The following is a 23,768-nucleotide window of genomic DNA, read 5'->3' on the forward strand; positions in this document are numbered from 1 at the left end:
ATTACACTACCACCAGCATAGCCCCCAAACTGAAAGTCTCAATTGCTCAAATTTCTAAGAGGGAGAATTCCTGAATTTGTGAGGATTGACAAAAGTCCCACCCCCAGCTTTCCCACAGTTTTCCTATTAAATATGGTACTCCATATGGGTGGCCCTATCACTCGCAACAGGAGAGGCCCAAAATGCAATGTGGACAAATCAAGATTTTTCCTTGGAATTTCGATATTTCTGGGGGTGTGGTTAGCTCAAGTATTTGGGCCAAGGGTTGAACGGCATCCATAGAAACCAACCAATTCCACATATTTCTAAAAACGACATACTCTGGGAAGGTCGGGTTGGTGTGGCTTGAATGGGTATCACTAACATTTCTTACTCAGAAGGCCCTGCAAACGTCAACCTTTGACTAAAATAAAAGATTTTCTTCACCATTCTGAGTAGAAAAGTTCCTGAATTCGTGGGGATCGACTAAAGCCCTATCACCCAGGGCTCTTACACTGCTCCTTAGAAAAATGGCACCATACTTGTGTCCATGGGCCTATCATCCAAGACAGGAAACACCCCAAAATATAATGTGCAGACATCAAGATTCTTCCTTGGAACTTCAATCTTTCTCTGGATGTGGGTAGCTACGGTAGGTGAGCCAATGGTCAGCCAGCGCCCAGGAAAACCTACCAACTTCACATCTTTCTAAAAATTAGACACCAAGGACGTCAAGTGCCTTGAGCGATTGCTGCTAACATTTCCCATCCAGAATGCCCAGCAATCATCAAACTATGGCTAAAATGAAATATCTTCTTCATATTTCTAAGAGGGATGTTTCCGAAATCTGTAGATATCGACAAAAGTCCTACTCCTCTGCATTCTAACATTTCTTCAATGAAAGTGCCAATCTATTTGTGTGGGTGAGCCTATTTCCCAGAAAAGGAAAGGCTCCAAAATGCAATGTGGAAACATCAACATTTTCCCCTGGAATTTCAGTCTTTCTGAGGATGTGGGTGCCTTCTGCATTTCGGCTCAGGGTTGGCCAGCACCCAGGGAAACCTACCAACCAAGACGGTTCTGTAAACAGGACACCAAGAGAATTCCAAGGCGGGGTGTCTTGAGTGGATATCACTAACATTTTTTACCCAGAATGCCTTGAAAACTTTTAACTTTGGCAAAAAATATATTTTTCACACATTTCGGAAAGGAAAAGGTCTAGAATCTGCAGGGATCAATAAAAGTCCTATCACCCAACATTTCCACGCTCATCCCAATGAGAACAGTATGCCATTTGTGCAAGTGGCGCCATCGCCTGCAACAGGAATCGGTCAAAACGTGGACTGCGTGAATTCAATATATTCCTCACAGTTACAATTTTGGTCTGTTCCTTTGACATTTTAGAGGGCATCCCATAACAGGAGCTGATTTTTATTGGGAGAAGTGTGGCAACTTGGAGTGGCAAAGCTTTGTTCACTAGCTGGAGGTGCCTGAGATTTCTGTCACATAAATACCAGATAACTGTGTTTTTGACCCATAGTTTTATTTTTACAGGGTGTTGCACCTGGCCCTTTTTGCAGGGTCATCCCCAATCTTTTTGCCTCCTTCCTCCTAATTTTTCTGACCAGTTTTTGTTGGCTTTCGGACTCTGGGCACTTTATCACTGCTCAACAGTGCTAAAGTGCATATGTTCTCTATGTAAATTGTACTGTTGATTGGTTTATCCATAATTGGCATATTTGATTTACTGGTAAGTCCCTGGTAAAGTGCACCAGAGGTGCCAAGAGCCTGCAAATCAAATACTACTAGTCGGACTGCAGCACTGGTTGTGCCACCCACATTAGTTGCCCTGTAAACAGTGCTCAGAACTGCCACTGCAGTGTCTGTGTGTGCAGTTTTAAACTGCCAATTCAACTTGGCAAATGTACCCACTTGCCAGGCCTAAACCTTCCCTTTTACTACATGCCAGGCACCCCTAAGGTAGGCCCTAGGTAGCCCCAGGGGCAGGGTGCAGTGTTTGTTTAAGGTAGGACATATACTAGTGTGTTTTTTTATATGTCCTAACACTGAAATACTGCCAAATTCGGTTTTCATTGTGCAAGGCCTATCTCTCTCATAGGTTAACATGGGGGCTGCCTTTAAATATCCTTAAAGTGCAGATTCCCCTTGAGAGCAGATACAAATTTGGAGTCTAGGGTCTCTGAACTCACTATTTAAAAATGCATATTTTATTAAAGTTGGTTTTTAAATTGTCTGTTTGAAAATGCCACTTTTAGAAAGTAGGCATTTTCTTGCTTAAACCATTCTGTGACCCTGCCTGTTTATGGATTGTCTGTCTGGGTCAGTTTGACAGTTGGGCTGTTTTGCCCCTCTCTAGACAGTGACACAAAGGAGGCAGGGGTGTAGCCTGCATATCCTGATGAGACATCTGAGCTAGAGGGGAGTGATGAGTTGTCATTCACACCTGAAAAGACTGTGCCTGCCCTCAAACAATGCAGTCTCCGACCCCCTGGTGTATGTCTGGGGCCTGGCCTGCACAAGGAAGGTTCTGTCAAACACTTGAGACTTTGCTTTGAACTTTGCCAACTTTAAAGGCAGAAAGGGGTATAAGAGGAAGACCCAAAACCCCAGACTTTAGAGTCTTTCTGGAATCAAGAGGAACCTCTGCCAAGGAGAAGAGCTGAAGAGCAGGAGAAGGAGTACTGCCCCTTTGCTGTGCTGCTTTGCTGGACTGGCCTGCAGTTGCTGCTTCTGCCTGAAAAGAGTGCAAAGAGTGAACTTTGCTGTGTGTCCTGCTTCAGAAAGTTCTCCAAGGGCTTGGAGTAGAGCTTGCCTCCTGTTGGAAGTCTCACAGACACCAAAGACTTCAGTTTCCTCGACTGCAGCACTGGGAACTTTGTGTTTTGTGCTGTTCAAGAGTAGAATCCACTGTGGCGCCGCCAACAACACCGCTGGCCTACACCGTGACCTGCAGACGCCACACGGAGTCACATTGCCCCGCTTCACACCGAGATCCTGGTCTCACTGACACCATCATCAGATGACTTCAACAAGCCGGTGCTCGCATAGCGACCTGTGGGCCCCACACTCCGGCATCGCCTGCTCACACCACAGCCTGGGCCTCCCTGATGACGCCACTCCTGCTGGCACCTGCGCCGCTGCCTGCACCGTGGCCTGTGGACACTGCTCGTCAGGAGCACGAAGCACCATCCCGTTCCGCACCGCAGCCCCGGTCCACCGATGCCAGCACCATCGACTCCAGTGTCGTCACCAGGCATCCCTGCCTTCAACCGTGGTCTTTGGACACCGCTCGTGAGGGTCACGAAGCACCGTTCTGTCCTGCACCACTGGCTTGGGCCTACCGACGACAGCGCTTCAGCAATGATGCTGCTGCTCCCTGCATCATGACATGTGGACACCACACGTCGCACAGCCCCGCTTCACACTGCAGCCCTTGTCTCACCGACGCCGCTGGACGACCCGCACCGAGCCGCTGCCTGCACCGTGACCTGTGGGCACCGCATGTCGCATCGTCCCGCTTCGCACCGCAGCCCCGACGCCACCCACATCAGCGCTCCTGACTTCATCAGCCCGGAGTTTGATCCGCAATGCGTGTGACTTCAAGGGCCCGACAACCCACGCACCGACTCTGGAACCGAAACCGCAATGCCAGCAACGCCGCTCTCTGGAGCTCATTGCGAGGATCACGACGCCCTGCAAATCCAAGGTACTGTTTGCGGGTCTTCCTGAAACCGTAGCTTACCCGCGATGCAGCGGATGGCCTGAACTGTTGGTTTTGTTGATCATTACGCCATGATAGCCCCAGGTGGAGCTCTCGACTTCAAGGAACTGTATTTTTGAGTAAATCTTGCAGAATTAATATATCTATTACTGTATGGTGGATTTTTATCGTATTTGGTCTCATCTTATATAGATAAATATTGGCTATTTTTTCTAAAACTGGTGTGGTGTCCTTTTGTTGTGTTTTCATTTATTACTGTTATGTACAAATGCTTTACACATTGCTTTTGAGATAAACCTGACTGCTCGTGCCAAACTACCAAGGCGGTGAGCAGGGGTTATCTGAGCGGGTATCTCCATTATCTTGACTAGAGTGAGGGTCCCTACTTGGACAGGGTTCAAACTGACTGCCAACTAGAGACCCCATTTCTAACACAGGGCAATCTGGGTAAAACGTGCTGGGATCAATGCAAGTGACAAGACCCTGGACTCCACTCTTTTGCTTTTTTAAAGAAATGCTCAGCATTGGGAGGGATGCCTCCATGCCGATGACACAGAGCTGAATACTTCAGCCATTTTCCATGGGAAGTGAGAAGAACTTTGTATTTATTTGGGCATAGTTTTGATAGATGGGGAGGTAAATTTTCCATTCTATCATCTCTTGGGGACAGAAATTCTAACTAGTGCCCGGGACTTCTGATGCAGAGGGTCTAGCGCATAGCTCGGTTCCTTTTCTCACTTTTTCCCTTGGTAGTCAGGTGGGCTTTTTGCCTCCAGGGTGGACAGATTGGGACATTTATCCCTATCTGTCCAGAGGATGATTGTGTGGGTGGGTGGGAGGTCAGAAAATCCACTAGACCATCGGGGAAAAAGGTAAGAAAATTAATGGGATGCAGGACTTGCCCATCCTGGACCTCGACTGAAGCCCCCTTACTCAGGTACAAGACAGTCTTTCTGTGCCTTGGAAAAAGGATTGGAGGCACTTAACTTCCTGCCCCAGGGACAGAAAACCCCTACGCACCACTGGAACTGGTTTCCAAAAAGGGAATGGTGTGAGCTGTAGGCCTATTTTAGCATGGGCTCCTAATCCTGTGCACCAAATAGTCTTTCTGCCACCTGGCAGAGGCAGAATGGAGGCATTACTTCCTCTCTGCCGGCCCATATGTTAAAATTATGCTCAAAGAAATGCAATTTACCTCTCACTTACCATGCTAATAGCAGCAGAATTTGAGCTCTTGGCCCCCATGGGAAAGCAGCAGAAAGACTGTTGGGCTTCAGGAGACGGTATTGTTGACCTGTGGCAGGACAGACAAACCGCCACCCTGTTCTTTAAATAAAACTATCCTCGGTCCCAAAAATGCACACTAGACGCACTGTTTGTTTGTACCACACACACACACACACTTAATTGAGCACAGACTGCAACAATGAGCTTGATTACAAAATAAAAACATTGTCCTCAACTAAGGTGTGAACCTTAACAATTTGCGCCTGTGCAGTCGAAAGCACACTAGTGAAAGACAGGGCTGTGTATTGAAACAGCAGATTTGCCTTTCACTGAAGGTGAACCAGCCTCTTAGAAGAGGGGGATGCCTGGGTGGTCCCCGTAGGAGGGACTCCTAAGGGTGCCATTCAGGACCTCCTGACATGTCTTTTGCCTCTATTCCTGTGTCTATAACACAGTGTGGGTGCAAAGGTAAAATGTTCCCTCATTTGCAGGAGCCATGCCCCCTGAATGTAAGATGAGCACTGGTGCAATCCATATTCTGTTAACATCTGCAGCCCCTTCTATAATACCAAAGGTCTCCAGGCTGCAAGAAGTAGGTTCAAAGACTGAATGCATCCCCAGAACACTTTTTGCAATACTGCCCCTGGTGTCTACTGTGCTTTCTGCCCTCCAGAGGGTAGACTGGGGAGTAGAAAAACTGTGTTGCTCCACTGATGAGGGGTGTGGCCCAATGTCAGAACAGGCCAGCTGCCAAGTCGTTCTTTTTTATGTTTAAAAAATGTATTCCTGGTGAGTGGTGGGTTTTCTTGGAGCCCCTTCCAAGGAGAGCAGAAAGACTGTTACATTCTATGGGTAGGGGAGTGTGGCCTTATGTTGGGATGGGCTAGGCCTCACCCCCTTCTTTTTAGTTTCAATGTCAATTATATCAGTGTGCATTGTGCACTGTGTGCAACACTGAAACTAAAAGAATATATAGCTCAGGTTGCCAATGTGCTCTCCCTTTCTTAATACCCTGGTATGAGGACATGGAATTTAAAACAAAGTGATTGAGGTATCAGTTTGATGAATGGTTTTAATTGATTCACGAAAGATTTTAGGTTGCTCCTTATTTGGTTTGTGTCCTGATGAAGACCCTCTTTTGAGGCGAGAGTTGGCCCGATTTACTGTGCCGGGTCGAAACGTCGACGATCTAGATTGATCCTGGATTATTTTTGGGAACACCAAGGGGCAATAGTGATTTGGACACTTTACCCCAAATGAATGTGACGCATATTTTGTCTGTTGTAGAATGGTCAATTGAGAGGCTCTCATATATATAATTTTTATATAATTCATTAGATAGATTTCTTTAATTCTTTTTTTTTTTTTTTTTTCACAAGAACTTTTTCTCCACACATTATTTCTTTGGGTGTTTTGGGGCAACCATTTCTAAGAAATTTTGTACCAATAGACAAGAAATAAATTGTATATTTTCATATGACTTGGTGTATATCATTTGAGATAAAAATATTGGTTTGTGCTGCATGTGCATGTTGCAATTTATATGTTGGTAAAATCATTTTTGTAAAATTACCATTATAGTTGTGTAATTATGATTTATCCAAGTCCTTCAGTTATTAATGGGTTATTCTCTGTGTATTTAAAGGTTGCTCTAAAATGTTGGCCTGTATGGTAGTGTGGAAAATGTCAAAGGCACTATGCCTGCACTTAAGAGGTTAAGTGATTCTAATCATTTTTTACAGTCAAAGGCCTAGGGAAGATAGAGTTAATGGCCTGATTACTTAATGTAACCTTCATTACTCTTAGTCCTGCTAGTCCTTGTCCCAGTCATTACGATCCGACCACCTACCTTTGCTTCTCGGTCTTCGACTTGACTTTAAAAGATACAGAACGCTGGGAATGCCAGGTAAATTTTGACGCACAGCATAGGGTGAGAGAGAATGTATCTTTGGCATGATTGTTGTTTTGTGTCTAAGAGTCAAGATTCACTTCATAAATAAGGAATGATATGAGGATAAACTGGACTCGGAAAACTAAAGAGTATCAGTAAGTAACGGGGCCATTAATCACTTCACCAGCTTGCCAAAGCCAGGCATATTGCTCTTGTCAGTAACACTGTGTTGTCTTTAGATCAATGCAGTTGCTATGTGGCACACAGTGCGTTCATAGCTGCCAAGTTTCCCAGGTGCACGCGTAACTAGTTGGGCCGGTCCTGATGTTTTTTACATAGAATTCTGGGACTTATAGTCATAATTACCCAATATAATCAGGACTACAAGTCCAAGAATTCTAAGAAAAATGAGACTGAACTAACTTGTCACGCATGGCCCTGAAAAACAACCTAGCTATGCTGTATAAATGTACTAGTTAAGTATGTTCCCCCATTCCTTACAGCTGTCCACTGTGCAACAGTACATCCAGGAGCTTCTAGTGGCAAACATGCATAAGAAACAATAAGTCGACCGCAATGGAGTTGCTGCACTACTTCTCTTGGACCTCTCAGCTGTCTTTGATATGGTTGACCATGACACCCTAATTCAAAGGCTCCACAAAGCCGGCATACCATGGATTGCTCTCGACTGGATTACTTCCTATCTTCAAAAAAGATCTAATATCATCCACTCGCCCCCCTTCTCGTCCAAACCCTACCTCACAAAAGCAGGGGTCCCCCAAGGATCAATCATCTCACCTCTGCTTTTCAACATCTACATGATATCTTTACCAGAACTGATCAATGATTTCCATCTCACATGCTACAACTATACAGATGACACACAAATACTACTTAAATTAGAATGCCCCAAAAACATTGAAAACTCACAAATCTTCAGTTGCCTCAGAGCCGTTGATCAGTGGATGACCTGGAGCCATCTCAAACTAAATACCTCCAAAACAGAAATACTCATATGTGGTGACTGGAAAAATGATGACCCTCTGTGCGTCTGGCCTGACGATCTCGGACCACCTCCTTAATTATCCAAGGAAGTTAAAAACCTAGGAATCACCATGGATTCCAAGTTAACTATGAATGCCCAAGTGGACAAATTAGCACAAACAAGCTTCATCACCTTGAAGACTTTACGACACATCTCCCCCACCTCGGATTTCCACACAAGGTGCAAGCTACTATCTTGCTTGTACTATCCAAACTGGATTATGCCAGTGGCCTCTACCATGGATCATCTCTATCTATTATGAAAAAACTACAACATATCCAGAATTCCGCAGCCAGGCTACTATTACATGTAAAGCCGCAAGCCCACATCTCCCCTGCCTTGAGAGCAGTACACTGGTTACCCGTTGCCAGAAGATGCACTTTCAAGCTGCTTTGTATCACCCACAAAGCTATACATGAAACAGGACCGCTTTTTATCAGAAACAAAATAACCAAATACATCCACCAAAGAAACCTCCGCTCAAGATTGGCACCCCGCCTTAGAACACCACCATACAAGAAAAAGACTATAGGTGGTACATCCTTCTCCGTTCAAGCAGCCAAACTATGGAATTCTTTACCCCCAACTATAAGAGCCACAGATAACTTTCTTGTCTTCAGGACACTACTCAAGAGTTGGCTCTTTCCTTCATAACCACCATTTTCAAACAACTATGGACTGAATATGCCTATGCTGACAAATATTTTTTTCTGATTATGTGTATATTTCTAGTTATGTATAGTTCTTTAGAAAATATGTATCGCTACTATGTCATAACAATAAAATACACACACACTCTTTAAACCTGTTTGACTAAGTATATATATATTTTTTTATAAAGAAAATGTATTGATTTTGCATAAAACAATAATGTATACACTTCAACATGATGCCAACGGGCATCAAACAATAATGGTCAAACCATAGGCCCCCGCCACACACTGTGAAAACATTACGCATGGTCTAGAGCTTAGAAGCCCGCTATGCCCTCCCACTTCCCCCATATTTTACTATGTTTGTGTAAGCAACCTCTGGCCTCATATACAAGTCTTTCCCGCTGCGCACACCAATCCACCCCCTGTCTCCACTTAGTCAGTGTCGGAGCAATTCTGGCCTTCCACTCTGCCATTATGTCTCTCTTGGCCACTAGGCATGCCACCCCTAAGAAGGACCGATCTGCTCTTCGCAGCCCTGTGTCTCCCATGACCCCCAAAAGGAGGGGCAACGGCAACCTCTTTACTTCTACTTGTAAGACCCCAGAGATCTCCTGCACCACCGCTTCCCAATAAGCCACTATGGTCGGGCATGCCCATATCATGTGGAAGAAATCGGCTGTGTGACTCCTGCAGCGGGGGCATTCCGCTGAGGGGCGGAGGCCCGCTTTATGTAATTTGGCGGGTGTGAGATATGCGGTATGAAGAAAGTATGTTTGTATTAACCGGAGGCGTGTGGCCATTGTAAGGGAGCGTGGGGCCATCAGTGCTTCTGTCCAGTCCATTTCCTCCATGGGTCCCATCCAATCCTCCCACCTCTGACGAAGCTCTCTCAGGGGGCCTCCTGCGGTGGTAATCAGGGTGCGATATATCTGGGAAACCCCTCCCTTGCCCAGGTCTCCCATCAATGCTTTGGCTTCCATGGGGCTGTGCTCGGGTATAGTGTCCCCTGCCTGTAGATGAACTAGTAGGGCATGGCGTAGCTGAAGATATCGATGGAACTGTGTCTTGTTTAAAGAGTATTGTGTCTGAAGGTCTTGAAAGGACCGTATGTGTGACCCTCGCCAGACATCACCCAGAGTGGAGATACCTATGTTGTCCCAGTTCTGAAAGCCTTCCAGACCTGCTACCTGTGCCAGCTGCTTCCCATGCCATAGCGGGGTTTGTTGGGTAAGACGTCTCCACCACCCCGTCACTTTCTGGGCCGTCCGCCATCCCTGTAGTACCACTTTGGTCACGTCTGGGGTCTCTCGGGGGATCGGGCTCCCGTATAGTGCGCCAAAGATCCGTGGGTAGCCCATTGTCTGGAATTCTAGTTGGTATGCAGGGTCTGTCCACCCACCTCCCACCTAGTCGTTGATTACGAGTGCGTGCATCGCTAGATAGTAGTATTGGATGTTAGACATGCCCAAGCCACCCTCATATATGTCCCTCTGGCATGTTTTGAGCGACAGTCGAGTGTGAGTGCCGCTCCAAATGAATTGGCGCGCTAAGGAGTCCATCTCCTTGAACCATCTCATGGGAATGGGAAGTGGAAAGTTCTGCAGGAGGTATAGGAGCCTGGGAAGGATCATCATCTTGTACAGCGCAATTCTGCCAAGTACATTCAGGGGGAGGGCTCTCCAGCGTAGGAGATCGGACTTGATTCTCTTTGTTAGCGGTGTGACATTGAGTTCCCATGCTAACTCGGGCAGAAGTGAAATGTATATTCCCAGGTATTTGAAGCTGTTTCTCCGTACTGGGATGTTTGGTTGCCAATCTATACAGTCGCGAGAGCGATGCAGGGGAATTAGCAAGGACTTGGCTGGATTCAGGACCAGTCCCGAGGCTTCCGCAAAAAGTCTCAGGATCTCTAGGACACGTGGGCCGCTTTTGGGTGGTTTAGAGATGTACAGGAGCACATCATCTGCGTACAACGCCACTCGATCCTCCGAACCAGAGGGCCAGCGCCAGCCCTCAATCAGTGGGTCACTTCTCAGTAATATCGCTAATGGTTCTATTACTAGTGCAAAGAGTAGGGGGGATAGCGGGCATCCCTGTCGAGTTCCACGGCCAATGGGGAATGGGTCCGAGACTACACCGTTCACCCTGATCCGGGCAGTCGGGTTAGAGTAGAGGAGTTTCACTAGTCCTCGAAATTTAGGTCCGAGCCCGTTCTTATGTAGGACCTGTTCGAGGTAAGACCAATCTACTGTGTCAAAGGCCTTCTCAAAATCCAGTAAGAGTAGTGCCAAGTGCGTATGTGATAGGGTTTTGTGGTGCGCCAGGGCCAGATGTAACCGTCTGATGCAGTGCCTAGTGCTACGGGTAGGCATGAAACCACACTGGTCATGGTGTACCAGCGTGGGCATTACCTCCTTCAGCCTGGAGGCAAGGATCGAGGAGAGCACTTTGATTTCAATGTTTAGGAGTGAGATGGGCCGGTACGCTGAACAGTGTTGTGACGGAGGTTGGGTTTTGGGGATCACCACAATAGTCGCTTGATCAATCTCAGTAGGGAAGCGGCCTAGATTTTCTGCTTCATCGTACATGTTAAGCAGATGGGGACCCAGGATATCGCTGCATTTACTATATAACTCTGCTGGAAAGCCGTCAGGGTCTGGGGTTTTGCCTGATGCCAGGTTAGATATTGCACTGCAAATCTCTGCGAGGCTAATGGCCTCCTCCAATCTGTCTCTCGTCTCTGGGGACACCCCAGGAAAGGTAATGTCGTTTAGTAGGGGGGCCTCTCTTTCAATAGCAGGGCGTGGGTGCTTGGCATATAGACTAGTGTAATAGGAGGCGAAACACTGTGCAATTTCCACAGATGTTTTGACAAGAGAGCCAGAGTCCGATAAGATCTCAGGTATAATTCTGTTCGCCATGGGGCGGGTGGCTAGCCAGTGCAGCAGCTTCCCGTTTTTATCCCCCCATCGATAGATTCGGGCTGCTGAGGCTCTCCACATGTGCTTGGCCGACTCCAGCATTATGTGTTTGATATCCTCTCTCACCCTAGTCAGTTGCCTCATAGTAGTGGCCGATGCCAAGTTTACTTGCTGGCGTTCCAGTCTTAGGGCCTTGTTCTCCAGCTCAGAGATCTGGGAATTTTGGTCTCGTTCACGGGACCGAAGGATGCTTTTGGCGTGTCCTCTAATAGTGGCTTTACAAGCGGCCCATATTATCCCTGGGGATCGAACCGAGCCTTCGTTTACCTCAAAATATTGACCAAGATGCTTCTTGATCTCCTGGGTGTAATCTTTGTCTTGTAGGTGCCAGGCGTTCAGGCGCCACATAGGCCATCTGGTGGGATCCGTTCCGCCCAATCGGATACGTATTGGCGCATGATCTGAGACCCCACGGGGGAGAATCTCTGCCCCTGCAACGTTTAAGAAGTCTAGGGCGGGCATAAACACCAGGTCTATTCTGGATTGCGTCTGGTGGGCTGCCGATGTGTGCGTGTACCGGTGCTCTCTGGGGTGCCAGGTGCGCCACAGATCGCACAGACCGAGGCTCTCCGCCCAGTCGCTTAGAGTTGAAGCTCGCTTGGCTCTACTAATGGTGATCCCCCCAGAGACGTCCAGAGTTGGGTCAAGAACTGCGTTGAAGTCACCTCCCAGTAGGGTGGTCCCTTGGGGAAGTCCTGAGGTCACTTGGTGGAGTGAACGTAGGAATTCGTCAAGCCCTGTTGGAGGAGCATAGGCGCACACCAGGTTTAATGGGTGCCCTTGAAGAGTCCCTGCGACTACTACAAATCTACCCTGCGGATCGGACTGTGTAGCTGTGATCACCAAGGGTAGAGATCGGTGGAGGAGGATCGCTACTCCTCTGGAGCCTCTGGTGAATCCCGCATGGTATACCCTGTCATACCCTCCTCGCGCAAGCATAGGGCACCTGGACCCAAGGAGGTGGGTCTCTTGCAGGAGGACTACTGAGGGGGAGTATCTGCGGAGAGTGTTAAATACTGCTGACCTTTTGATCTTGTCTAATAGGCCGTTTACATTCCAGGAGAGAACCTGGGTCATTGAGGGCCAGGCGTGAGATGTGTAGGTATTATACAAGGTTGGGTGTGTGGGTGCGAGCCCAGGGATGACCATTTCAAACTTGTCGCCGAAGCCTTAAAATTACAAACCAGGCTAACTAACTTGTCGCCCTTTAAACCTAATTCAAACTTCCCCCCCCCCAAATACCCCCCCTCTCTCCATACTCCCACCCCGGAAGCATCTGTCGCCCAAATACCCAACCAGAACCAGACAGCCAGTAGAGCTGTCATGGGGTGGAGTGGTGGACCCCTCCTTTCATTCGGATCAGTGGCAATTAACGGTCACAAATCGAGCACCCAACGTCATACATTTGGAAGTCTCCGGTGCCATCAATGGCAGCCCCACTGTGGACTGCCCGAGCAAACCAAGCGTGGCCAACCTCCCCTCGCGTCCAGCAAAGGGACCGCTCATATCTTGTCAGCCGAGTACCGGAGATTGACTCAAGCAGTCGTTCTCCGCTGTTTGGGATGGTGTCCGAGGCCCCGGGAGGGCATCAGCAGTAATCTCGGTCTGAGGATTAGGGTCCTGGGTCGTCTCATCATCTGCAGGAGTGTTCGAGTTTTTCCGCCTGCCTCTCCGGGATCTGGTGCGCCTCTGGCTCCTCCGGAGTCCCTCCGCTGAGGAAGGTTCGATACGCGGGGTTTTCCCAGTAGTTTTAGGGGGACCCCTTTGGGCTCCGACGCCCTCCTGCGTCAGCCAATCCCATGCCTCCTCTGGTGATTCAAAAAAGTAAGCTTTCCCGGCCATGAGAACTTTGAGGCGTGTAGGAAAAAGGAGCATGTACAAGAGTTGCATTGCCCTAAGTTTTTGTTTAACACGCTCGTATGACCTTCGGCGGGTTTGGACCTCTCTGGTGTAGTCCGGAAAAATTAGGATTTTGTGGTTTTCCCATTGAAGATCTTCCAGCTGCCTCGCTTCCTTGAGGATATTGTCTCTGTCTTTGAAGTTAAGAAATCGTGTGATCATCGGATGTCTCGGGCCGCCTGGAGGGGGGCGAGGTGCGAGCGCACTATGGGCTCGTTCAACAGCAAACAAGGGCCAGAGGGACTGGTCCGGCATCCAAGTTTTGATCCACTTCTCTAGGAATTCGGCGGCCTTGTCATCCTCTATGCCTTCTGGGAAACCTATGAATCGCAGGTTATTGCGCCTTGCCCGATTTTCCGCGTCCTCTGCACGGCGGTGAAGCTCGCTGGTTCGGGTTTGTAGTTGGGCCACTTTAGTTTTAAGGTCAGATAAATCGTTTTCGTTCTGCGAGACTCAGGACTCCACTTCAGTAATTCAGTTCACTGCGTTTCTCAGGTCTTGTCTGATGAGGCCCATATCAACTCGCACCTCTCCGATTTTAGTCTCTACGGCCGTCTGCGATGATTGAATAGCTTGGAGAATGGCACTCACTCCGTCCGGGGCTGGTACTCCACTAGCCGTGTCTCCCCCTCCCCGTTGGCCCGTCGCAGTCGTGAACTGATCTATTTTTTGTTGGGAGGGCGGAGGTTGCTTGTTCCTTTTGTCTTTTCCCATCGCGGCACCTGGGAAGGGTGGGTCAGGCACCTCACACCCTCTTTATTGCGTTTTCAGGCCCGAGGCTTCCGTGTACTATCAAGTGCTTTGGACCGAGGAAGATTCCAACGTGCCGCTCCGTGCAAGGACGGCAGGAGGTCACTGTCTCAGGGGCTTCTTCTAGTCTCTTTTACTCTCTCCCGGGCCCTGTGGGGGCATCATTTGTCGGCATCGCAAGGGGCTGGTTCTTCGGTTTCTCTCCGCCAGTTCCCCTCCTCGCTCCCTCCATTGAGATGGGAGGGATCCTCTCACGGTCACTGCCCAGGCCCCTCCACCTTCAGGGTCCGGTACTCCAATAGCGGGTCCCACTCCGCCTCAAGTGGGCCCCCGATTTCAAAATTTGAGACCGCCCCGGGGTGCTTTCCTCCACCTCTCGGCTCCCAGCTCCTGCCATGGGCCAACCTGAGCCCCGTCTGGGCGAGGGCCCGAAGGAGGGTCGGAATCGGGCCACCGGGTCCCTGCCCTGTTGTAGCTGCGGCGGGGGGGGGGATGTGTCACCAGTCGCCGTCCCCCCCCTCCTCTCCCAAGCCGTCTAGCCTCGTCTTCGCTCTCCCGGGGCTCCACTCGGCTCCCAGCCGGGTCCCGACCTCCCGCGCGGCCCCAATGCCTGCTCTCCGCCAGAGGGGGCCGCGGGGGGGGGGGGGGTAGGGGCCCCAGCCACGTCGGCGGTCCTTACGTCTTCTTCCTGCCCCGCCGCTACAGCTCAGACTTGCGGGTCGACTGGGCGGACAGGGGGGAGTCTCGGCCCCTCCGGCCACGCCCGCGTCACTCCACACAGGAGCCGCGCCTCTCACCTGGTGCTTCCAGCCCCGTTCGGGGTCCCGCCGGTCCCTCAGCGACAGGGATCCGCGGGTGGGGCACGGTCCAGGCGCCCCCAGGGCCTCACGCTGCTTCCCCGGTCTGCCGCAATCTCAACCCGGCCGGGCGTTTCTTGCTGCGGCCGCCATCTTTGTTTCCTCTCCCGTAGTCGGCCGGATCACCGCACAAGCGTGAGGTGTCCGATCCCCGTTCGTTCGTGTCGGTCGACCTCTCTCGGGGCCCCAGGATCACAGGGGAGTCTAAATCGACGTCTTTCTGCTCCTTCGGACCGCGTTAATTAAGGGCGGATGACGGAGGGGTCCAGAACACTCTCAGAGTAAGACCGCCATCCTGACGCCCGAAGCCACGCCCCCTTGACTAAGTATATTTACCCATGATTCTAATTATGTATTGTATGTGCATTTGTGTGTGTATTCATGTGTGTTTGTGTGTACATATATATTTGTATGTGTATATGTTATTTCTGGGTTTGGAATGTTCGTGGGTCATTGCATGGCTCCTGGATGGGTTGTTATACTAGATATCTATGAATTCCTGCTCTCATCTTATCACACTTATCTACCCATCATCATATGTCATGTCTCTATCAAACTATCCTCCATTCCCACTCTGACTCATCCCAAATCCTTTCTACTACTTTCATCTCCTAAATAACTCTGCCTAAGCTCTTCCCTCCACTTCCACATCTAACTCACCAAACCTCACTCTACTACCATGACCTCCCACACAACCCTACTAAATTAACTCATAATACTAAAACTGTACTCATTATTTCCCTATACTAATCCATCACTAATTCTTGTTGGGTTTCAGAGTAGCGTGCTACTCACCGAAAAGCGCTTCGACGCATCGTCAGGGGTAGTAAGCGCTATATAAATACTATAACAATACAATACAATATTTAAAAAAAACAATTCCATAACGGCGGGCGCGCAACAGCAGCAAACTATCTAAAACCCTCTTCGAGGAAGAAACAGAAACGTGCTCCCATCCCCAGATGGTAACAGAGTAATCACAAAACACGTAATTTTCATGACCAAACCCTTCGTTATGAAGTGCTGTTTGAGCCCTTATAAGGGCCGAGGAGCTTTTCTGAGAGCCCGCCTCTGCAAAGGTGTACAAATGGAAAAAGGACAAGCGTCGCAGTGTCCTCCCAGCGGCCATCTTTAAGTAGACGGGGTGGGGCTGAACTCGATGCCTCCTAGTAGAAATAACATGTTTTAGTATTTTCTAAATACATATTCCCTATCTTTCCATTAAAGTACCTTACTATACAAGGCGCAGAATTCTATCCCTACAATAAGAACCTCGTCTCTCTGTCTACTATACTACATCCCGCAGTAAGGCAGACAGCCCATGTCGGCTCAGTTATCGAAGCATCACACAAGCCCTCCTATTTAAGAATGCACCTGGCCCCAACCATAAAATTCACCCTTGGTATTTCAATAGCTACTTCCCTGATGCCGCCCCCCTCCCACTCCCCCACTCCTCTTACCACCCTCAGGCCCCATATTACCGCGTCCGCTGCTTTCCGCCCTAGCCCCATCCTCCCTTCACCTACCCCTTGCCCCACCCTCCACTCCTCGCCGGGGATGCCGGGAGGGCGGTGGGTGCCGGAAGTGTTCGCAGTCTGAAGTAACAGCGACCGAGAAGGAGGTGAGGGGGAGATCAGAGGAGGGAGTGAACGCCGAGGGTCCAGGTGGAGGCGGGGTACGTGGCACGGAGCTGCTTGGGATCACTGGCTGGAGAGGCTTAAGGGTGGGTGAACAAAACTGGGCTCATACCGGGTGCAGTGCACTGGGTTAGAGGGTGGCAGTGGAGGCGTATATTTAATCAGGGTAAAACGAAGGTGCAGCCCGCAGGGCGGGCGTGAGGTGGCGGCATGCAGGAAGGAGACAAGTAAAGGGTGAGCTCAGAGTGGATGACATAATTGTGGGGATGTCTTGGTGAGACATTAGGATGAGGAGTAGACAGGTAAGGCAGTAGGAGAGGGCATGAGAGGTGGCGGTGGTACTACAAGCAGTGTTGGTTGGGCGGACTAGAAAGTAAAGGGTGTGTTCACTGTGTTTAAAGAGAGGGGAAATGAGATGGGTGTAGCACAGTGTGTAGACGAGAATAGAACGGTGCCCCGTAAAGTCTTCCCGTTTCCTGTCTTCCCTTGATAAATCTACGTAGATTATGGCATTATTCTTCATTTCTATTTTCTGTTCCTCCGTCATATCTCCTAGACACTATTAAAATATCTTTGTCTCAGTCGTTCTGAATCGTACTCCTGTCATATCTAAGCAAACTTTTAATGCTGTTACTTCTGAATTTTACCGAGTCTCATAGTGTCGTTATTCCAATACGTCTTTGCTCGCAAGCATTGTACCTTCCGCCCTCGTTTATTTCCTGTTGGTATGCCTCTGTCATGGTCTTATAATTCTCTTGTTTTGATGTTGGTTTCCGATCTCGCTTCATCGTTCTGGAGATGTATTTCACAGGACTGGACATGATGCTTCAGGTGTGCCTTTTAGAACGGTACACAATTCTCCCGAAGAGAACTGAAAGATATGCTGGTGATTCTTTTGCAGAACGGGACATGATGCTTAGGCCTCTGTGTTTGGATGGTGTACACCTTAGATACTGCCTCTATTGGTTTATAGAGGCCCTATGGCAGTTGTTCATTTTGGCGACAAAATGCATCTTTATAGGCATATGCTGGTATGACTCACTGCATGGTACAAGTACTATTGGGCGTGACCGTGTAATGAGTGCTTGTGGACTTAGATTATAGGTGTATCCCAGAAGGCCATGCTGCCTGCTTATAGTCCACTAGTGCATGAAGGTGCAAGTCTTGGGTGTGCCAGCGCCACAGTAACCAGATAAGCACACTGTATCGTATGAAATCCCATAAAGCGACCTGCAGAGCTTTTCAAAACTACTAGAACGGTGAAAACCATATAACTGCATGTCTGTCTCTTACACTTAATTTAACTCGCTGCTACGTACTTGTCCCATTAACACAATAACTGCACCTCGGTGGTTATCGCTCACAACATAAAAGCACTTCCCACTTAGAATCAAAACAACAACCTTCCAACCACACACCTACATGGTGTACTATGCTACTCCATGTAGGTAAGTGCTTCAGTGCCCCACATAGGGGAGATAAGGGTTATATAAATTATTATATATTTGACAGAGCTATGTTCTGTAGATCACTTGGCATGTGTGCACATTGTAGTGAGTAGGGGTAGGGACAAAGGCGAGTCAAATCAGTAGTAGTGATGCGCTGCCCATGTTGTTCCCTTCATCTGCCCACAATCCTCTTGACCAGGTTGCTATTATTTCAACATAAAGGGTGTAAGTCATTAATATATAAGTAGAGAATGCAACATATGAATCCTTGTACAAGACTCTAGATGAGGAAGCAAATTTGTTACATCTTGTTCTGTGCATGACAAGCTACTTTTTAGTTTGTTACACATAACACAGTGGAGCTGGACACCCAGCAAGTGGCATGCTGTAGTAATTACCCAGTTCCCCAACTACACTAGAAGCACCAGCATTTATAGTTTTGTGGCTGTTTGTCCAGGCCCTAGACCATGCAGTGCTGTTTAATCTACCTTACACCCTCCTTCACACACCATCCCAACCCTAGAAAATTCGTTGCTAACCGACCCACCACCAACTAAGACGACCACCTGACCAATTAGACAGTCCTCACCAGAAATGACACGTCAGCAGTCATGTGGACCATTCACTCCTGGACCCCAACAGACGCATGCCCTATCACATCCTGGGAACGTCACCAATCAGCACCATCCTGACCCACATTAACAACACCTCCATCTCGTCTTTCACTTTCCCGGATGAATGGATCCTTGCAGCACTCTACACTGGAATCTCCAAACAACTCCTATACAGGCTTCACACCATCCGGAATGGAGCTACAAAACTCACATTCGACAACCTATGCCTCGCTCACATCACACCACACCTCAGAAAGCTTCACTGACTCACCATGCACAAGAGCAGCCAATTCAAACTTCTCACGCACACATACAATGTCCTACACAATACAGGACCAGAATACCTGACCAGCCGGATACGCTTTCCCCACCTCACCGGACACTTATGCTCTTCCTCACTCGCACATACTCCCTGCACCTGCAAAAGCAAAACTGGAGGTCGCGCATTCCCCTACATGGCACCTAACACATTGAACAACCTCCCTCAACACATCAGAGCCTCCTCCTCACTTATTGAGTTTTGCAAGAAGCTGAATACCTGACTCGTCATAGAAGCACCTTGAGACCACACCTCTTGCCCAAGCGCCTGGATACCCTCTCGGCTGATTAGTGTGCTTTGAAAACCAACTTTATATAAACTCTGATTAGATCCTCCTGGCTGTATGGTGGAAGTTGTATGTTTGACAGCTGGCCTTCACTTTTTTTTTTATTATTTGCTGAGACAGTGTCTCAGATTTTCCGTTCATTCTGACGACTGGATATTTCTATTGTTTAGTGTTGTCCAACATCATTAGACATACAGGATGCATAGCACTATCATCCTCCATTGGCAGTCGTCTCAACCCTACCCCCCCGGTTGGAGGCCTGTTGCAGTACAGCAATGGGGGAAAGTGGGGGCGCACTGCACTTTGAAGAGGTCCGAAGCATCCACAGACACCCCATGTCCACGGCATTAGATGCCCTCCTTGACCATTTCCTCTCTCACCTGGGGTGACGATCAGCCCCCATGACCCTGAGAGCACAGCAACCCCCCCCCCCCCCCACCTCCCGACACAGGGTCTATACACATCACCATTGATCGGCTCACATAGCCAGATAACACTGCAGGGCCACTTGTTGCACACACATCTTGGACCTCCCCTCCCCAAATACAAAGTAGTGGTCACATGGACTCTTGAGTGGACACCATGATATTCACAGCCAGTCAATGTCTGTCCTTTTGTTGAAAGCCCCCCCCCCAAAAAACACTTGTTAAGAAAGAAGTATAGGGTGCATGGCAGTGACACCTGTGACAGTCCTTCTGTTGCATGTTCAGTGCCAACTTAGGAAATTCGTGTTGGTTACAAACGTAACTGTCTCTGGTTTGTCAGTGGATATTAGGGAAATTCTGTCTGCCATAACTGTCTGCAGGCCGTCCTTGGGCTGTCTGTGTGTGTCATGCTGGCCTTTGAGTTTGTCTGTAAATCTGTCTGCATGTCAAGTATTTGAGTTCCTGTAAATCTGCAGTCCGGATTTTCAGTATCTATACGTAGACCTCCAATAGGTGTATAGTGAAGTGTTTCAATTGGCAAGATTAATTGGGAGATCAAGAGGCTTGTCCTCACCTAAGGGCACAGTTGAACTGTGAGGAAGTAGAGTAATCCTATTTTCTGCTTGGTTTGGTTTCTAACCCACGATGTGATGCAGGAAATAGAAGCAATGGGAACAGGTTGTTGCAGTTGTGGGATGGGACGTGATAACGCAATACCAATAAGATTTAAACCTGTAACTCTATTCATTGTTTTTTTTTCCATTTGTATGTCAGCACTTGTCACACAGCAAAAGGATGTATTAGATTCTGTACTTGTGATGAATGGCTTGTCAGCTGAGCAAAATATATTTTTAGTTTGTATTTTTATTTTAGTTCCAAGTATTTCTATTGAAAATTTAGAGCGTGGAGTCAGTCGAGGCATTGATGCTGTAACGAGGATGTATTATTTTTCCATCATGTGTATTTATGTTAGGTGAAGTGCGTTGTTAGCAATAAAGAGCAACAAGATGCGGAAATACGTTTTGCCGTTTCTGGTGAAAAGGGAGATATATAGTGTGTGTCTGCGTATATCAACGTCGTGTACCCATAATTCAAGGTATTCGGGTATATTCTAGGCCGACACAGTAAATGTTTTTGGTGACTCGGGAGAGAGGAGGGGAGCTCCCCGGCAGGGAGCTTTGCTGTTCAGAGCGCTGCTTCGCAGGCTGAGGAGCTGACTGCACCTCACACTTAGACCGAGCAGCAGTTCCCGTCGGGGAAGGCGCGATTGGTTGTGCAAGGAAGTTCCAAGAGCAGGAAGTCAGATTGTGGTTTCCTTGCAAGCTTGCGACACTTCCCTTTTTTTTTTTTCTTGAAACGTTGCTCTTGTTGGGGAACCTCTCGTTTACTCTGGAGCCCGAGTGCCACGAGTGAAGCTGCTGCCCTGAGGTACAGGATGACCTGTAACGTGTTTAGATTTCAGAGCCCGAAATTGCACATGTTGTGCAGACGGCTGTCGTGTGGTACCTACTTGGCAAAGTTAGTATGTGCTAGGAAGAGAGGGCCAGCCAAGGGTGTGGTCTCTGTTAGGGACGCACGGTATTCATTCTGCACGGCCGCTGGTCGGCAGTGTTGCTGTGCTCTGGCTTGCCCAGTGTTGGGGTTGGTGGGTCATAATTATTAATTGGGTTTGTGGGAATTGAGCATCTAATGAGCAGTAGATAGGCCTGTCGGATGAAGTAAGAGCTTGTTGTGCTGAAGCCGCGAGCTAAGGATTAGGGATGGAAGTGTGGTAGAGCACAGTCCTTGAATTGGTTGCGGGGTGCGCTGTACCTGTAGCACGGCTTGAGGATGGGGGGGACAGAAATACTCTACAGTTAGCTTGAACCTTCTGCGTCACATGCCTTATTCTGCCCCTGTAGTTTGTGAGGTTGGGATAGAGACGTGTTGTACTCGGACCATAATGGGGTTGGAGCAGCTGCACATGGCTTGAAGTTAGAGCTTCATAACTAGTTAGTTGGGCTCAGTTTGTGAGGTTGAGGTGAAGGCATTGCATGCTCCCGGTGTGGTTTAGGACACGGTTGTGTTGTACATCTGATGTATCAGTTCTTCTGCCCGGGCGTGTCACAGCGCTGGAGGTGTGCTGCCGTCCCAGGCCTGATTTCTGTGGGACTGGACATGCTCTAGCAGGCCTTAGAATCCTGTGGTATGTGGGATTCGATATTGCTGCATCCCTTGAGGTCATGTGATACGCGAGTCTCTGTGCTGCAACGTGCTATGTGGTATGCGGCTCTTCCTGTCTCTTGTGCCCTCAGGCTACAATTTGATCCTTCCAGCCTCGAGCTGATAATCCAGATCTGCTCACCAAAGAGCTTGTCCTGGAGAGGGGTTAATTCTTGCGCTGGGCATCTGGTAAGGGTCCGGCTGCTGTGAGGCTTCCATACTGCACTCTTCGCTCTGCCTTTCTTGGCTGGGGAAGCTAGTCTCCTCTGCGGCCAACACGTGGTGCTATCAACCGAGCCAGTGGCAGGTAAGACAGCTGTTCTAGCTTCCATGGGCAGATACAACAAGGTCCCTGCTGATATCAGTCCAAAGATGGGCGATGCAGGGCACCATCTCTCGTCTAGGCCAAGCATATGTACCGACAGGGTCCATACCGTGCCCCTACGCAGATAATAGCAGTTGGCAGGAATTACAGACCCCTTCTTTATGGTCCATGGCTTAATATTACATAATATGTTTTTTAAGATAGATAGTTTATTAGTTAATTAAAACCATAAACATACAATTAAGCAAAAAATAAGTGATATCATAAAACATTAGACTAAAAAGAAAATGTAATGCATTCTGCTTATTTCCCCCCGCTTATCTCCAATTACTAGTACAGAACTTCCTGATTTCGCCTTTTCTTATTCATAGTATGTACCTTTTTGTTTCCCCTGGGACCATTCCTATCTGCTGGCTTGTTTTAGTGCAGGACATTTTGGCGGTAAAAATGGCCTATCTATCTACATAATGTTGGGATTCTGTCTACAGGCAGTCATTAGTCCTACCCTCTGGTCCTCGTGTAGTAATACACAGTCTCTGCTGTACTCTGCTCCAACGATAGGTATTGTACAGTTTCTGTTGTCCTCCATTTCATGGACAGGATTTGCAGAGCTCCTACTGTGCTTCGGTCCATGGGCTATTATTAGATCTTACCTATCCACATGCATATCTTTTAGTGTCCTCTGCTTCAGGGACGGAGTTACAGGGCCCTCGCTGTGCTGTCATCTATTAGAGGTATTACAGGCGCCACCTGCTCATCGGTATATAGGTTGGTATTAATGGGCTTTGCCGTGCTTCAGTACATGGGCAAAACACTGGTGATGTCAGTGCTTGCTGGGCTGCTCACGTTGGAGGGGAACAAAAGGCTGGTCCCCATGAGGAGTGGTACAGTAAGCAAAAACAGTGGACTGGACTGCGACCAAGCGTAAGATATAGTGAATAGGATGACATTGAGCATTGTAGCCATCACATTTTTTCACTTTCTTCAGCTTTCCTGTCTGTAAGATGCAAGCCTAGTAGTTAGTTCCATCGTCAGACTGACTGCCTTCTTGCTATATGGTGTTTTCTGTGAGACAAATTTAAACAGTCATTGGAAAAGCCAATAGATGTGGCAGTTTGTTAGGATAAGTGTTTGATAATAGTTGCACAAATTTTGTGTTTGTTGCCCCCACCTGGCCCACAAAGAGAATCCCATTGTCAAATGCCACTCAGGGTGGCTACAGGCAAGCAGGGGCTACTGGCGTCCGCTATGGAGGCTGGGGTCATTTACCTCTGATGTCCCTAGGTCCATCCCACTGTGCGTCTGCACAACTCGGCCTAGTAAAGCACTTGACTGTTCATGGTAGGGATAGCATGCAGTCACAGGTTTCTCAAACGGGTAGTGTGGTGGAATGCAAGCTCAGAACTCAACAATCACAAAGCAGCATAATAACCGATTTCCCAACCCAGTGTACTAAAGTATATAACAAAAACACTTTAATTGGCA

General features: G+C 48.4%; 1 protein-coding gene across 6 annotated transcripts in view; it reads left to right on the forward strand.

The window, feature by feature from the left end:
• The window catches only part of CAP1 (cyclase associated actin cytoskeleton regulatory protein 1), a 76,426-nt gene that overhangs the window by 14,434 nt on the left and 38,224 nt on the right, over positions 1-23,768 (forward strand). The window contains exon 1 of one of the 6 annotated variants that reach the window (XM_069223439.1): positions 16,364-16,648. The exons of 1 other annotated variant lie outside the window; for it this stretch is intronic. The gene's annotated coding sequence lies outside the window, so the exon portion shown is untranslated. Of the gene's footprint in view, positions 1-16,363; positions 16,751-16,778; positions 16,899-21,097; positions 21,185-23,768 lie in introns of those variants that run through there. 4 more of the 6 variants (XM_069223437.1, XM_069223438.1, XM_069223442.1 and 1 more) reach the window with 4 other exon arrangements.

The sequence above is a fragment of the Pleurodeles waltl genome, chromosome 3_1, assembly GCF_031143425.1.
Source record: "Pleurodeles waltl isolate 20211129_DDA chromosome 3_1, aPleWal1.hap1.20221129, whole genome shotgun sequence".
Classification (NCBI taxonomy): Eukaryota; Metazoa; Chordata; class Amphibia; order Caudata; family Salamandridae; genus Pleurodeles; species Pleurodeles waltl.